The sequence below is a fragment of the Callionymus lyra genome, chromosome 17 (genome assembly GCF_982586985.1).
Source record: "Callionymus lyra chromosome 17, fCalLyr1.hap1.1, whole genome shotgun sequence".
Lineage (NCBI taxonomy): Eukaryota > Metazoa > Chordata > Actinopteri > Syngnathiformes > Callionymidae > Callionymus > Callionymus lyra.
The window spans coordinates 3,647,070-3,664,283 of NC_141834.1; the positions used below are offsets into that span (position 1 = coordinate 3,647,070).

At 40.7% G+C, this 17,214-nt stretch overlaps 1 pseudogene; it reads left to right on the plus strand.

Annotated features, from left to right (window-relative positions):
* Window positions 1-615: 615 nt before the first annotated feature.
* Window positions 616-16,594, plus strand: LOC148062117 (nucleolar protein 56-like; annotated as a pseudogene).
* The last annotated feature ends 620 nt before the right edge of the window (window positions 16,595-17,214 follow it).

Consider the following 17,214-nt stretch of genomic DNA (forward strand, 5'->3'; position numbering starts at 1 on the left):
CTCACCATGTAGCTAGCTTTGACTGCTGCATCGCTCTTTTTGGTTGCTTTCTTGAAGAAATCTTGTTGCCTCAGTGGACTGGTTTTAAAATTTGCAACCCGGTTCACTCTCATCTCCCTGGTATTTTGCATACTCCTCAGCATGTCTAATTGTATAATGACGTTTCAAATTGTATTCCTTGTGCGCCGCAACTTTCTCTGTGCAAATAAGGCAAGTCGGGGTGCCCCTGTGCATTTTAAATTAAAAAAAATCCTTAAAAGCTTAGTGAAAAATTCGACTGGATTATGATTTATGATGACCTTGACTACCATCATGGTGAATTTGGAGAGATTCTACTGATATAAATGCTTCATTGGTTAGTTTGATTGCTCTTTATATTGTATAACTTATGAGTTTCACAACCTATTTGAAAAAAGGAGTTGTCATTGCATTAAGTGCCCTAAAATTATTAACATCACGTCAGTTAAAATTCATTAATCATTGAAGCAAAAATTGGTGTGCAGACTTCCGGTGGCGCGAACGAGAAATGCACGCTTAGAGAAGAGCTCTTCCACACCCGTCGATATAACTATCTCCTAACTCTATAAAACTCAACCAAATTACTACGACACGAATATGAGAGGAGGTAAAACGACAAGAAGTCAAAAGACTGACAAGGATTTGTCGGGAAACCCAGCTAAAGACCCTGTGCCAGACGACGCCGCTGGAGAAGCTAACGCCGGAGAGGATGCTAACGAGGGGCCCCTGCTGAACCTACTCAAAACCGAGCTGAGAGGGTTTAAAGCGGACTTGAGCCACGAGCTCCGTCAGTTCAGACAAACTATGAAGGATGACTTCAACAAGTTCAAGGAAGATGTAATGAATGAGCTACAAGCACAAAGGGCGAGCATAACGGAGGCGGAACAGCGGATAACTGATCTGGAGTCAGATCTCTGCGACATGAAAGAGAAAAATGGTGATGGTGGTGGTGAAGGACAACGTGAAGATGCAGGAGAAAGTGGCTGATCTGGAGAGCCACTCGCGAAGAAATAACCTTCGTATTTACGGAGTACCAGAGGGCACAGAAGGGAAGACGGTGATAGAGTTTGTCCAAGATTTATTCAAAAATAATCTCGATCTTCCTGACGGAGTGATTCTTCAGATCCAGCGGGCTCATAGAGCGCTCACCCCTAAACCTGCTGCGGACGCACCGCCCAGATCGATTATTGTAAACTTCCTCCAGTTCCAAGTGAAAGAGTTGATCCTGAAGAAAGCCTGGCAGAAGAAAATAATCGAGCTGGCTGGCAAGAGACTCTATTTCGATCACGACTATGCAGGCCATGTAGTTGAGAAACGGAAAGCATACGGAGCGATCAAAGTGGCGCTGCGCGAGAGGGGGATCAGGTACCAGACGCCCTTCACCAAAATCAAGATCTTCTGGGACTCGGGACTACACATCTACGACAGCGCGGAGGAGGCGGCCGAGGCTTTGAACGGACGCGGGATCCAGGTGAAGGTGACGAAGACCCCCCCGCCCCCTGATCACAGCGGAGCAGCGATTGACAGCCCCGTCACCATGGAAACCAGTCGACGCCAGAGAAACAATGCGCCGCGCACGATAGAGGCTGAGCGAGTTCAGACACGCATCTCAGCAATAAGTTCGCCACGGTTTAAGAGATAAGTGGAACTCGTGTAAATCATAGTTCTTGTTAAAAATATTATTCCTTAAGTTCATGTTCGGCACATTCTAATAATATCGTTTGAAACACTTCACTGGGTTATTAACGATCACATGTTAAATAAGACTTCACCAAATGTAGATCAAGGTTTACAAAAGTAGACGGGGAAGGAGCTTGACTAAACACCTAATGTTGGACAACTCAAGGAATGGGCTTTTACACCCCATCCTTTTGAAGTCAGTGTGTTATATGTTTGTTTAAGGTTTTTTTTCATTGTTCTGTGTGTTTTTTATACTTTCTGGGGTGATTGCATATAAGGTTATTGTATACACATGACAGAATCCATAAAAATAATGTCGTTGAATGTAAATGGTTTAAACAACCCTATAAAAAGACAAAGGGTAATGACAAAATTGAAAAAAGAAAAAACTCATCTGATTTTCCTACAAGAAACTCATCTGTCAAAAACACGAGAAGTTAAAAAAGTTCGGATATCAGAATGTTTACCATAGTTCATTTAAACATGGATGTAGAAGAGGAGTGGCAATACTAATTCATAAATCTGTGAAGTTTGACTTGATCAAAGAAAAGAGCGATAAAGAGGGAAATTGTCATCAAAATGTCATTGTAAAAGGAAAACTTCAGAATGAAAATGTAACTTTGGCTTGTGTTTATGCACCTCCAAACAGTGAAAAGGTATTTTTTAAGGAGCTATTTGACAATATTGTAACAGAAATGAATGGGACACTTATTTGTGGAGGAGACTTCAATGTGGTATTAAACAGTACATTAGATACATCCAACAATAGAAGAAATATGAACCATGTTACAAAAACAATCAAAAACATGTTAGGAGACTACGGTATGATCGATATATGGAGAAGGTTGCATCCAAAAAACAGGGATTACACACACTACTCTGCACCTAACGGAAGCTATGCATGGATTGACTATTTCTTTCTAAATCAAGAAGATTTTTACAAAGTAGAACAGTGTGTAATAGGAGAAGCGGATATATCTGACCACAGGCCAGTAATATAAAAAATTAAACTAAAATCACGAGTTAAAAAAACAATGTGGAGGTTGAATATTGGTATTCTGAACAACAAAAAAAATGTTGAAGAAGTCAAAAATGATATTTTCACATATCAAAAAGAAAACGAAAATGGTGAGGTTAACCCTGCAATAGTGTGGGATGCTCTTAAAGCAGTTATGCGGGGAAATGTTATAGCAAAGTGCTCTTTACTGAAAAAAACAAGAGAAGCAGCATATAAGGACGAGAAAGAAAAACTACTAAGGTTAGAACGACAACACAAAAACAGCCAGGACCCCACTCTACTTCCAAAGATACAAGAAACCAGGGATAACATAAAAAGACAATTAAGTTCAGAAGTAGAAAAAAGAACTAGGTATTTAAAACAGTCATATTACGAGATGGGGTCAAGAGGAACGAGACTTTCGGCAAGAAGACTTAAAAAACAGCAGATCGACTGCTCCGTTCATAAAATTGGAGATGCTTTAACAAATGAAGCCACTTTTGATCCAGAGGAAATAGAAACTAAATTTAGAAATTATTATGAGAATTTGTATAAACAACCACCTTCTGCCGACATAAGTCAAATCAAAACTTTTCTTAACTCACTAGATCTACCATGAATCGGCACAAAGCAAAATGACCTCCTAACAACACCGATAACAAAAGTGGAAATGGAGCGAGCAATTGGAAGGTTAAAATCAAATAAATAACCAGGTAGTGACGGTTTACCGTCTGAATGGTATAAAACATTCAATGAACAGCTGACCCCGATGCTACACACATCATTTAACTACACTCTTGAACATGGTGTGATTCTCCGTCTTGGAGCGAAGCTATCATCTCAGTTATCCCAAAAAAGAAAACCAGTGAGAAGTGTGAAGACTACTGGCCGATCTCATTATTAAACGTAGATTATAAACTTTACACTTCCATCATAGCAAAAAGATACAGCACATTCATGACAGAGATAATTGATGAGGATCAGAACGGATTTATCAAGGGACGTCAAACACATGACAATATTAGGAGGACTATGCATGTAATAGATCATGTGGAACATAAAAACACCTCAGCTGTCCTCATAAGCTTTGATGCAGAAAAAGCGTTTGATTGCGTTAATTGGTCATTCCTGTATCTTGTACTAGAGAAATCTGGACTAAATAGTAAAGCAATACGATGCATTAGATTGCTCTATCAAAAGCCGACCGCAAGAATAAGAATAAATGGTAGTCTATCAGACCCCATTACCTTAGAAAGATCTACAAGACAAGGTTGTTGCCTCTCACCAACTCTTTTTGCTATTTGTATCGAACCATTGGCCCAAGCAATCCGACAAAACAAGGATCTTAAAGGTATAGAAATTAATCACGAAAAACAAATTATTGGACTTTTTGCAGATGACATGTTATTTACAAGAACCAGAAACTAGTATTCCAAAAGTAATACAACACATGGAAGCATTTGGCTCCTGTTCTGGCTACAAATTAAATTGAGCAAAAACGCAAATTATGGCAATGAATTTTACTTCATCTGAGAATCTCAAAATAATATTAAACACAAATTGGTTTGCCAAAAAAATAACATACCTAGGGGTCACCTTGAACAAGGAATACAAGAAACTGTCTGAAGAAAATTATAGCAAACTACATAAAGAAATTAAAACTGACCTAGAAAAGTGGGGTCCCCTTACACTGGATTTGAGTTCAAGAATAGATACAATCAAGATGAACATCCTACCTAGATTACTTTACCTGTTTCAAGCATTACCAGTTGAGGTACCAGAGATTCTATTCAGTGTGGGACAAATTGTTCTCTAGATTTATATCGAATGGACAAAACCCGAGAGTAAAATTTGAAACCTTACAGATTAGTAAAGAGAAATAGAAATAGAAAGGCTTTATTCATCCCCAGAGGGGAAACACACTTTTACAACAGCGCAGTTGGAAGAAAATAAAGTGCAAGGAGAAAGAAATAGTACAAGAGATAATACAAAATAAAATAAAAACGATCTTAAAAATATACAAATTATTTACAAAATTAGAAATTGACACTATTAACAAAATAAAATAGAATAAAAATAAAATAAAATAGAAATAAAAACGGAAAAAAAATAAAATAAAAAGCACACAAGAAGAAAAACACGCTACGGATTAGCATCAGGATATTTAAAGTAGAGAGTTAAATATCCTGACACCAGTTGGGATGAAGGACCTTCTATAACGCTCCGTCCTACACTGGGGGTGCCTGAGCCTGCCACTGAAGGAGCTGGCCAGCTCCTCCACGGTCAGGTGCAGTGGGTGGAGAGCGTTGTCCCTGATGGAGGAGAGTCTGGAGAGTGTCCTCCTCTCTCCCACCTCCTCCACCGAGTCCAGCGAGCGGCCCAGGACAGAGCCGGCCCTCGTGACCAGCCTGTTCAGTCTCTTCCTGTCCCGGTCCGTGCTGCCTGCTCCCCAGCAGACCACAGCGTAGTGGATAGCAGAGGCTACCACGGAGTCATAAAAGGTCCTTAAAAGTGGTCTGCACACTCCGAAGGACCTCAGTCTCCCCAGGAGGTGGAGGCGACTTCGGCCCTTCTTGTACACGGCGTTGATGTGTGTGGACCAGTTCAGTTTATTGTTGAGGTGAACACCCAGGTATTTGAAGCTGTCCACCAGCTCAATGTCCGAGCCCTGGATGCTCACCGGTTGATGTGGTGGGGACTTTTTCCTGAAGTCAATCACCATCTCCCTTGTCTTACCGGTGTTTAAGCAAAGGTAGTTGCTCTCACACCAGTCAACAAAGTCCTTGATGACTGACCTGTACTCCAGCTCGCCCCCCCCAGACACGCAGCCCACAATGGCCGAGTCGTCAGAAAACTTCTGGAGGTGACAGCTGGAGTCATAGGTAAAGTCCGCCGTGTAGAGGGAAAAAAGGAAAGGTGACAGCACTGTCCCTTGAGGCACCCCGGTGCTGCAGATGGTCACCTCAGACCTGCAGTCCTGCAGCCTCACATACTGCGGCCTGTTGGTGAGGTAGTCCATCGTCCATGCTGCCAGCTGTGTCCCAACTCCTGCGTCCTCCATCTTCTTCCTTAGCAGCGCCGGCTGGATGGTGTTGAAAGCACTTGAGAAGTCAAAAAACATGACTCTCACAGTGCTACCGGCGGCTTCCAGATGAGTCAGTGCCCGGTGCTGCAGGTAGATGACGGCGTCGTCCACCCCCATCTTTGGCCTGTAGGCGAACTGCAGCGGATCCAACGTAAAGAGGGAGGTGGGATGGCTTTACCAAACATGAGAGGATACTATCTTGCGGCCCAGATAGGACCAATTATAAGTTGGTGTGACCAACACTTTGAGGCAAAATGGAAAAATCTAGAAGAAAAATGTAGAGATCGGGAAATTCGAAGTCTCATTGGAGACAGAAAAACCATGAAGGAATATAGTAACCAATAAGATACAATAAGTAAATTCACACTTGAAATGTTGTTCAAGGTGGTCAGAAAACACAAATTGGAAAATGAAATTAAAATATTCAGTTGGATAGCATACAATAAATATTTCACTCCAAATAATCTGGATTTACAGTTCAGGCAGTGGATCCAGACCGGTTTAACTGCAATATGCACAGCCACAAAACATGGCAAAATGATGAGCTTCCAAGAACTGAAACAAATATACTCTCTAAATAACAGAGACCACTTTAGATTCTTACAATTACGGGACTTCTATGAGAAACAAATTAAACCAAACATGAATGAAAACAGAAATGGTATAATCCAAACTTTGATTAGAACCTATAACGGCAAGAAGTGTAAAATTGTCTCAACATTATACAAGCAATTGATGGAAACTAATGGAAAGACAACAAATTATGGAAATTGGGAAAAGTGGGGAAAAAAGAGTTCCATATCAGTATAAGTCAAGAAGAATGGTCACATATTTGGCAGACGCAGCATTCTACGACATCTTCTCATATCTGGAGGGAACACTGCTGGAAAAATGTAATAAGATATTTCATTACACCAAAAATGAAAAGCAGACAACTGTCATCGGACCAGTCGTGTTGGAGAGATTGTAACCAAGTCAATGTCGACCATGCTCATGTTTTCTGGTATTGCTCTAAAATCACGAAATATTGTAAGGATGTGCATGAAGCAGTTGAAAACATCTTGGGCTATAATATTCCACCTGCATGTTCAATTTTGTACTTGGGCTTAAATTCAAACATTGTAAACAAGGAAGACAAATATTTATTTAAAATACTAGTGGCAGCCGCTAAAAAGGCCATTACCAAAAAATGGCACAATACAAAACCACCAACAGCGGAAGAATGGACTCACATTGTCAAATGAGTTTTTGAAATGGAACTTTTAACCCACAGGATAAGGACACAAGACAAATTTATAGAAAAATGGAAAAAGTGGACTCTGTTTACACAACAACGACACCTGTGAAATACTTGGACTGTATCAGTTGGTACTTTATATATTGAAAGATGCATGTAAGAAACATGAACAACCCCCATTTTTATTTTTTTATTTTTGTTTTGTGTTTTTGTGTTGTTGGTTTTTTATTTTCTGTGATGTATGTGTGTTTGCCTTAATGTGGAAAATTCTAATAAAACTTGAGTTTGAAAAAAAAAAATGGGTGTGCAACTCCTTTACTGACAACAGTCTTCAACACCGTGAACAAACCCAAACTTCTTCACTGCCCATTGCGGTCTTGGGTATGTTGGCACAGGAAGGATGGTAGCAGTCATAACAATTGGAACATTGTACCATAACCTCCTGGTTATGGCTTGTTCTGCAAATACAATAAACCTGGACAGTGCTCTCATCAATGTCTCTGTGTCCCTTGTTTTTTGTGGCCATGGTGAAAAATATTTTTTCTTTACAAAAAAAGCTGTACAGCTGTGCCCTGAGTTGAGATTCATTGAATGTAATGAGCTCTGGTTCCCTTCCCTGGCACAGAGCAAATGCAAATGCTATTGCAAAGAGCCCACAGTTGCTTGCATTGCTTTGCTGTTGGACAGCAGGAGAAACAATCTTAAACTGTCGTTGCTGGGGTCTTAGCATCCACGACAGTGCCTGTTTTGCTCTTTCATCAAGTGAGGCTCGTTTGCTGTCATAAACTGCTATAGTATTTTCACTGCAAAACAAATTGCTAACTGTGACCCAGTGGTTCTCCCTTAAATTCAACATCTGGATGAACGTCTTCTGAGGCGTTGCCACTATCCCCCCCCCCCATGTGCCAGCGCAGCAAATGGCAAAACTGACTGGAAGCCATCAATTTCAATATGGTCTTTGGCCAAAAGATAGCTGGCATTGTCAATGGCATCGCTGCTCAGCCAGTAGTCTATATGGAGGAGTTGGGCCAAATCACCGATTTTAACTGGTCTGGAAAGCCTTTTAACTGGGATGTTTTCTGTAAGGCCATCAGTTTTGCCCCTCCAGTCCTTTGTTTTGTCATTTTGTTTTTTTCTGTAAAAAGATATTTGACATTTAAATTTTTGTGAGATGCAAAAAGCAAAATTTTTATATGAATAATTGAGATAAGATTACAATAGGAGAATGACCTTCTGAGGCTGACCTTAATTATCATGGTGTGGAACGGAGAAACCCAGGCGCAGAGGTAATTTGCAGAGACTTGGTTTAATTCAGTGGGGAAGGCAGGGCGTAGTCATACAGTCCAGGAATCGGCAACAGACGGCAAAGCAGGGGTAAGGCAAACTCGGGGGGCCAAGAGGCAGATACGGGTCGATAATCACAACAGGCAGGAATGGAGTCTTGGTCGGGACAAAGGCAAGGAGACAGGGTAGGAAGCAAGAATACTCAACGGCAGGATACAGGTATTGGAAAACGGTGATGACAAGACAAAAGACGTGACAGAGAGTGGGGGCTTAAGAACACAGGGGAGCAATCGGCAGCAGCTGGGGGCGGGATTAACGAGACGCGGCTTGGAACAATTACTACTCCGACAGGGGGCGAAGTAAGACTAGCACAGAAGGGAGCGGATTTCACAATAAAACCGGAAACACAAGGAGGAACATGTAGACTCATGACATTAATAGGTAAAAAAATGTTTTATGTCGAAATGAGTTGCTATTTTTATGTGTATTTCATTTTGAATAGACATAGCCTTTGAATCGTTGAGTCTGGTCCCTTGAACCACATGTGTGTGTAATAACCTCAAATGCAGATGTTCTGTTTTCTGCTGTGGTGACCATCTTTGGTGAAGGTTCCTGAAAAAAACATCTCATTGCATAATGTCCCTTGAACCCCAATGTCAACAGTTAACAGACAGACTTTTAAATACATTTTAATGGTACATTTAAATAAAATTGCTTCTATGCATAATATTTGTTACAAGAGGTGTGTGTGTGTAATAACCTCAAATGCAGATGTTTTGTTTTCTGCCATGGGGGCTGTATTTGTAGAATGTCCCTGATAAATAAAATGAACTTTTTTTTTAGAACATTTTACATTGTAATAACTTTTTATAGTTGTTATATTTCGGACGTTACAATTTATATAATTCATTGCTAGAAACAAAACATTATTTAATCACTTAAACAAAAGATACCCTTTTTCTCCCAGCTTTGAAGGGAATGTTTTTTTAAATCGGTGAAATGTAAAGTCCTCTACATCTCTGGCGCCTTTCTTTCCACTTCTCCGTTTCGACTCTGAAAGACTGTAAGATATCCAGTATGCAAGTATAAGTAATCGTTAAATATTCATGAATAAAGTTCAAGTAAGTGTCTTACCCTCTTTCTAGATCTTTCATTGTCTTCATACTCCCTCAGTTGGCCGTCAATCATTGTTTTGTAAACTAAAACAGTCATCCAGACGCATGAGTATTCTTCTCTGGAACCAAATTCTTTTTAGGTCCCATTGACTCTTCTCCATAATTCCTTGGGTCCGATTGTCATTTGTGAAGTTATGAAAGTTATTTAATGATTTTTGCTACTTAAAGGAAATACAATCATATATATTCATTTACATATACAGACACACAATAGCCTTAGCTGTTTATTGGACTGACTAACTTTTTTGCATGGTATTGGTTTGCTTCACCATCCAGATCAATTGGTGCCAGATCTATCACCACTTTGAAATGTTTTTCAAGTTCTGTATCTGTGATATCATTCTGGAGAATAAAAAACATGCACATGCATCACCACTTTCTCAATTTTGCTATAAATGTATATCCTATACAAACCATATATCCTGCACAACCCTGTCTCTTACGCCCCTTGCTTTCTTTAATTGTACTACATTTCTACACTAAAAGCGCTCTACAAATATTAATTACTTACTTACGAGGGACTCTGTCATGACCTTGCCCAAAATCTATAATAACAAAGTTTGTTTTTTGCTGACATTCTCTATCAACATCCTGCATAGAACATAAAATATTGGATCTGGGATCGCTTTTTTCTTATCATAAAACCTTACTTATGTTGACACCTCATTTATGCCAGCACTTAGTTAATCTTCCCCACACATTCATGGTTTGACTCGGTACCTTCATATATCTGTAACTGTCACCTGACAATAACATGTTTTCTAAATAATTACCATACTGTGATCTTGTATAATGTCAACAACAGAACATGAAATTTTACCTTGTAATCCTCAGAAATTATTTTCTGTTGTTCGACTTCAATTTTCCCAATTTCCACCATATGCAACTGCAGGTCTTCATAGTGCTTTTCAACATTGTTTCAAATGCAGGGACTAGAAAACAATACTGTGGCACTAAGAAGCACTGCGTCCATTTCCTTAAGGGTACTTGAACATGCAAGCAAGCCAAACACATGCATGCCCAGCTTGTAATGGTTAGGAACGCTGCAAATGAGAGAAGAAAATCATTTAAGTTTGTATTTTAAATATAAAATTAATGATAATTAAAAGACACCTACTGTTTTTTGGAAATATCCTTTGAGCTCTTCTTAATATGGCTTAGGCATCTGTGCAAAATGAGCACTTCAAACTTCTCAGTTTGAAGTTGACCTGTGACAACCTTGTAGTACTTGTGGAGTTCTACAAGTGACATTCTGCAAAAAGTTAGCGCAATGGAATTAAGCAGGACAAGAGAGCCGTCACAAATGATCATGACAGGCCTTTTCACTGCCTTAATTCCATATTGCTTCCTAAGGTCTGTCTGGAACGCCTGCAAGAAGTACGTCACAGATGCTGTAGTGTGGTCACAGGTCACGTAAGTTGCCACATGTAGGGGAGATGCACCTTTCATCGGGTTTCGTACGACAAGTTCGTACACATAATACGGTGGACTCTTTTTGCAGTCCTTTTGAACAATGCTCCCAGTTGCATCCAAATAAACAATGTCAGTACTGCTTACTACAGTAAGTTTATAAAAGACAGAAAGTGTTGTGCGACCACAGCATAATGCCTTTCAGGTGCATTACTACTTTTTGCAGTACATCTCCGTCTGATCCAGCTTCATCTAAAAATATTTTGTCTAGACTTAAAAGTTAATTTACATCTGTCGTCTTTCCTTTGTTTCTGTCCATGCTATATTCCTAAGGACCTCTTTTGTCTGGACGCAATCCCTGCATCCAGATTTCATCAAATCCTCAGGGATTTTTTGCAAAGACTCCAAATAGATTTTCCGAGGGAGCTTGGAATTCATTTCTTCTCCATATTTTTTCCTGAAGTGAGCTCTAATGGGACGTCTTTTTAATTGATCTGTGCTGTGGCAAACCTCACCACCTGAAAACACAACTGCCTTGAGGGTGTTGTCATTGTTAATCCTGAGGATGAATGTAACAGGGCAGTCCTCAAATCTACAATACCCTGCACATTTAAAAAGTAACCCTCTTTTGGAGTGCCTTGCGTTAACAGAGTGCCGTTTAAAACCAATGCTGCAGTAAGGATGGATTGTCTTTAATCCCCTTGCAATTATATTGGTCCACTGCAGTCCTTTGAATCCTCTCCCGCATTGTGTCGTAAGCAGTCCCGGTCACTCATCTTTGTTTACAAAAAAAAAACACGGTGGCTGTAGCAATTTCGACCTGAAAAAAGTTTCTTCCTCTTCACTCGAGTCTGGATCAGTGTCTTTGTCCTAGAATATAGAACACAGAAATGAAAACTTAGTAAGTAAGTACGCAAGTAAAGATTACTTATAAAGCACCTTGCTAGACCAGGGTCACAAAGCACTTTAACAATCACATACAATACACAGTTAAAATATATATATAGTTAGTCAGATTCTCTTGATCAAGAGTGGGCTTTATTGTGTGTTTATTGTGTCTTCAGAACACACTCAAGAAACCACTTCAGCTCAGACCTCACCCAGTTAAAGCCAGAACTTGTGAGCCCAGATTCATGATGTTGGTGTCAGGGTGCAGAACGGAGAAACCCAGGGGCAGAGTTAAATTGTAGAAAACTTGACTTTATTCCGTGGGGCAAGGCAAAGGCGTAGTCCAACAATCCAGAGTACGGAAACAAGAAGGCAATATCAAGGGTAAGGGGGTGCTAGACAATGATGACGACAAGACAAGGACATAACAGAGAGTGGGGGCTTAAGAAGAAAGGGGAACAATCAGCAGCAGCTGGGGGCGGGACTAACAAGACACAGCTGGGAACAATTAGTACTTAGACAGGGGGGAAGTAAGACTAGCACAGACACAGAAGGGAGCAGATTTCACAATAAAACCGGAAACACAAGGAGGAACAAGTAGACTCATGACAGTTGGATGTTTCTTATAGCTTCAGGGCTGACCTGGGTTCACACAGGCATAGAACATGTTCGTGTATGCAAATATATATTTATAGTTTTGGTAAAAATAAAATGAAAAAGCTTACTCCAAGAAATGGTACAGGTTAGTTTCATTCGAATTGTATTTAATTATAATTTATTTCAAATTTCTACAGTAACATCTCTCCAAATTCACCAGGGTAGTAATCAAGGTACTCATGAATCATAATCCAGTGTAATGTTTTACTAAGATTTTAAGGATTTTTTAAAATTTAATTTTGTAAAATGTCGTCATTAACATATAATGACTATATTTAACGATCATTTATTCAATATTTCTACAGTAAAATCTCTCCAAATTCACCATGATAGTAGTCAAGGTCTTCATGAATCATAATCCAGTGGAATTTTCCACTAAGCTTTTAAGGATTCTTTTTTATTTAATTTTGAAAATGCCGTAATTAACATATAATGACTGTATTTAATGATCATTTATTTCAAATCTCTACAGTAAAATGTCTCCAAATTTACCAGGATAGTAGTCAGGGTACTGAATCATAATCCAGTGGAATTTTTCATTAACTTGTAAGAATTTCATTATATGATATTTAAAGTAAACGTGTAGTTATTGACAGATTATAATGATATAACTTTTGAGTTTACCCCATAAAAGTTTAAGATACTTTTCGACTATAGTGCTATTAACACAATTTAAATGAGTTAATTCGTATTGTTGGTTAAAATAAATAAATGGAAACATATTAAATATAAATAAATGATATAATCATTTAGTCCAAAGAAAATAGAAGACGGTTTGCATCAGGTTAAATAAATACAACATAAAAATTATTACTGTTAATTTATTGCGTGACAAAAACAATTTTCAAGTTGTCTCAAGCTATCTGCTAGCGTTCAGCGTCTTTACCGTAAGCTTGGCTGTTCACGGACTGCGGGAAAGTGGAAAAGAAAGTGGAGGAGATCAGCATGCTTCTGCTGCAGGTGGGTTTGCTTCCTTTGGCCTCATTCCTGGGGTCCATTTAGAGACGTTTTCTAAACGTGTGTTTGTGTCAGGTGGAGGCTAGTGTGCTGAATATTACCAAGTTCAACAGCATGGTCAGCCTTGCGGCCTTCTTTCCCTTCAAGTCAGCACAGACGGCCCTGGAGAACATCAATCCCATTTCTGAAGGTATTTATTTTTTACAACAGTTGTTTTTTTTGTTGTTTTTTGATGCATTCCTCAGTTGTGATGCTGTTTCAATATCTGTCAATCCACTGAAATGACCTTGATGACTGCTTTTATCAACCCTGAACAACTGAGGGTACATTTTAGTCGACTTGCTTTACTTGAGTAAATCACTTGTTCTTTGATACATGTACAATATGTGATTAAAAAAGATCATATGGTTTTAAATTTAACGAAACCTAGAATTTTGTAATGTTCTCGCTCTGGGGATCTTCAAATGTGTTTAGTTTTGTTCAGGCATTGTTCATGCTGACCTAAAGTTGTTCCTGGAAACGAACCTTCCTTGTCCCGAAAGAAATGTGTTTTGGGAGATTCCGACGCAAAGTTTGGATCTGCACTGCAGGAAGAATTTGGCTTTCCATCCAAACCAGTGGCGTCGTGGCTGAGCTCGCCAGAGGTGTGTCAGTCGTTTTTATTAAGCGCTCACTTGACAAATAGAAAAGAAAGAAGCTTGAATACTTGGTTAATAAAAGTGGCGATATGATGCGATGTCATAATCCTGAAACTGAGGGTTTTATACTGAAAATGTGAACCGCCATTTAAGTGTGATTCGTCGTTGTCATGTGTCTACATGTTCCTCCTTGTGTTTCCGGTTTTATTGTGAAATCCACTCCCTTCTGTGTCTGTGCTAGTCTTACTTCCCCCCTGTCGGAGTAGTAATTGTTCCCAGCCGTGTCTCGTTAGTCCCGCCCCCAGCTGCTGCTGATTGCTCCCCTGTCTTCTTAAGCCCCCACTCTCTGTCACGTCCTTGTCTTGTCGTCATCATTGTCTAGTACCTGTATCCTGCCGCTAAGTATTCCTTCTTCCTACCCTGTCTCCTTGCCTTGTCCCGACCAAGACTCTATTCCTGCCTGTTGTGATTATCGACCTGTTTCTGCCCCTTGACGCCGAGTTTGCCTTACCCCTGCTTTGCCTTCTCTTGCAGATTCCTGGACTGTATGACTACGCATCTGCCTTCCCCACTGAATTAAACCAAGTCTCTGCAAATTACCTCTGTGCTTGGGTTTCTCCATCAACTTGTTGGACCAGCTGGACAAGGACATCAACACTTTCTCAATGAGAGTTTGGTGAGTTTTTATGTGAAGGTCATGGTGTCATTTCTATCCTCCCGATACAACTTGTACTAAATATTTTTGCTTTGTTCTCCAGTGAGTGGTACGGTTACCACTTCCCAGAGCTGATCAAGGTCGTTTCAGAAAACTCCTTGTACTGCCGTCTGGCTCAGCTCATCGGCAACAGGAAGCAGATGTCGGAGGAGAGCCTGGAGGGTCTGGAAGAGGTGGTGATGGATGCGTCCAAAGCTCAGGCCATTCTTGACGCCTCTCGCTCCTCTATGGGTGAGCTTTTATTTTGTGGGTACTCCAGTTTATGAACCCCTTTGACTGTGCAGTATCCTCGGTGACTTACACAGGGGGGAAGAGAAGCTCTCTCTAATAAACCTGTAGTAAAAGGACAAACCATCTCTGCGGATCCTGTCGGGGGAAACAAGTTTTCTTTTCATTCAGTTGGTCGGGAATGTAAGAACTGCTGCTTTAGCTTGTCTGCGTTTGTCCTGCAGGCAAGGACATCTCTCCCATCGACCTCCTCCACATCGAGATGTTCTCCAAACGGGTTGTGTCTCTGTCAGAGTACCGACTGGAGCTCCAGGAGTATCTGCGATCCAAGATGAGCCAGGTGGCTCCAAACTTGGCGGCTCTGATCGGAGAAGTGGTGAGTGTCTGTAACTATTGTTGATAGATTTTTGGACCAATGATGTTTTGAACCAAAATCTGTCAATCCCCTGAACCTCTGTGTTGAGAACTTCCGCTGGTGCTGATGGTCCATAGAGCACGTCTTCATAGCTTTGCTTCTTATTTTGATTGGTGTTGCATTAATGTTCATCTTCCCTCAGGTTGGTGCTCGTCTCATCTCCCATGCTGGCAGTTTGACCAACTTGGCCAAGTACCCGGCCTCTACCGTCCATATCCTGCGAGCAGAAAGGCCCTGTTCAGGTACTTGGGCAGCTCCTCCCTGCTGGGGAATGGAGTGGTTGCGGCGATTGCAGGGCTGGGCAGTAGCAGAGCAGGGTGACTGGACCTGACTAGTCTGGAGTGATCCCTCTCACCTATGTGCACCCTAACAGGACAAAAAGTTAATTATACAACCACTTGCAGCACAGAGGTAGTCGGATGTTCTAGGTTACCTTTTGGAATCTCTTGGTCTTGCTTGCTCTTCACGACGCCTGGGTTTGTATTTTTTAAACAATCTTATTCCCGCAGAGCACTTAAAACTAAGGGCAACACTCCAAAGTACGGCCTCATCTTCCACTCTGCGTTTATTGGACGTGCAGCCAAAAACGAGGGCCGCATCTCCCGATACCTGGCCAACAAGTGCACCATCGCCTCACGCATCGACTGCTTCTCAGGTCAGAACATGGAGTTAAAATGTTTGCCTTGTGTGGATCTGCAATGATGCTCACATTTTTTGTCAACAGCATTGATCCTAAAGGTTAATGTTGACAATCTTTCATCCTGATTCAAACATGGCTGTGACAAGTCTTTCTGCTGGTGCTGACTGTTTGTTATGTGCAGAGAGGCCAACCAGTGTGTTCGGGGACCAAGTCGAGGAATGCTTGACGTTCTATGAAAGCGGGGATGTTCCGCGGAAGAACGTGGATGTCATGAAGGAGGCGGAGGTGAGACTGAATTTTGGGGCGCTGGTTCTAGACTGTAGTGCTGCGAGTTATGATGGCTTCTGCCTGATATCACTGAGGGATACAACTGATTTAATGAGCTTGAATCCTGGTGCATTCCTTTAGTGTCGTCTGACTTCATTCTGTTGCTGCTGACGTTTTCTTCTTCTTCCCCCAAAGATGGAGACTGAAGCGAGTGAAACGCCTCCAAGGAAGAAGAGGAAGATTTCGTCTTTGTTTGTATTTAGCATAGGAAAGATACCCCCCCCCCCCCAAAAAAAGCAATAAGTATGAATAAATAATATTCAAATGTAAAAGTGTCGGCTCTGTTTTTTTGTTATTTTTTCCCCAAACAATTTCTAACGTCGTCTCAAATACAAGAAGTACATTACAGACGAGCACAATGGAGATATTTTTAGGTCAGTCATTAAGAAACTACAGTGACTAACAGGGATTCGCATGTGACTGAACTTGTGTGGTATATAGTATGGCCGCAAGCAACAGTTCTAAATCCTGACAACACAAGACTTTTATTCACAGTAAAACATGCGTTTAAACACCAGCGTTTATTCACGTACACGATGATGGCCAGTGTCCTGTTGGGGTGGGAATGTGTCCAAGAGGAGTGTTGATCAGGAGGGCTGGCTCTGTGGTTGGCATGACCTGGACTCACTGGTGACAGTTGCAGAGAGGACATCACTGGACAAACTACTGTCCATCATGGATGACAGTCACTGGAAGTCTCTGTGGAGAAGATCATCGGGACACCACATTATATGCAATATTTATAATTGTATTCTGTTTATACCATATTGCATAGTTAGTTTTCTAATTCAAAATAACATTGAAATGTGCTCCATTCTAGTTTACCCAGGGTATAGTTATTTTAGTCTGGCTAATTGGTGGGA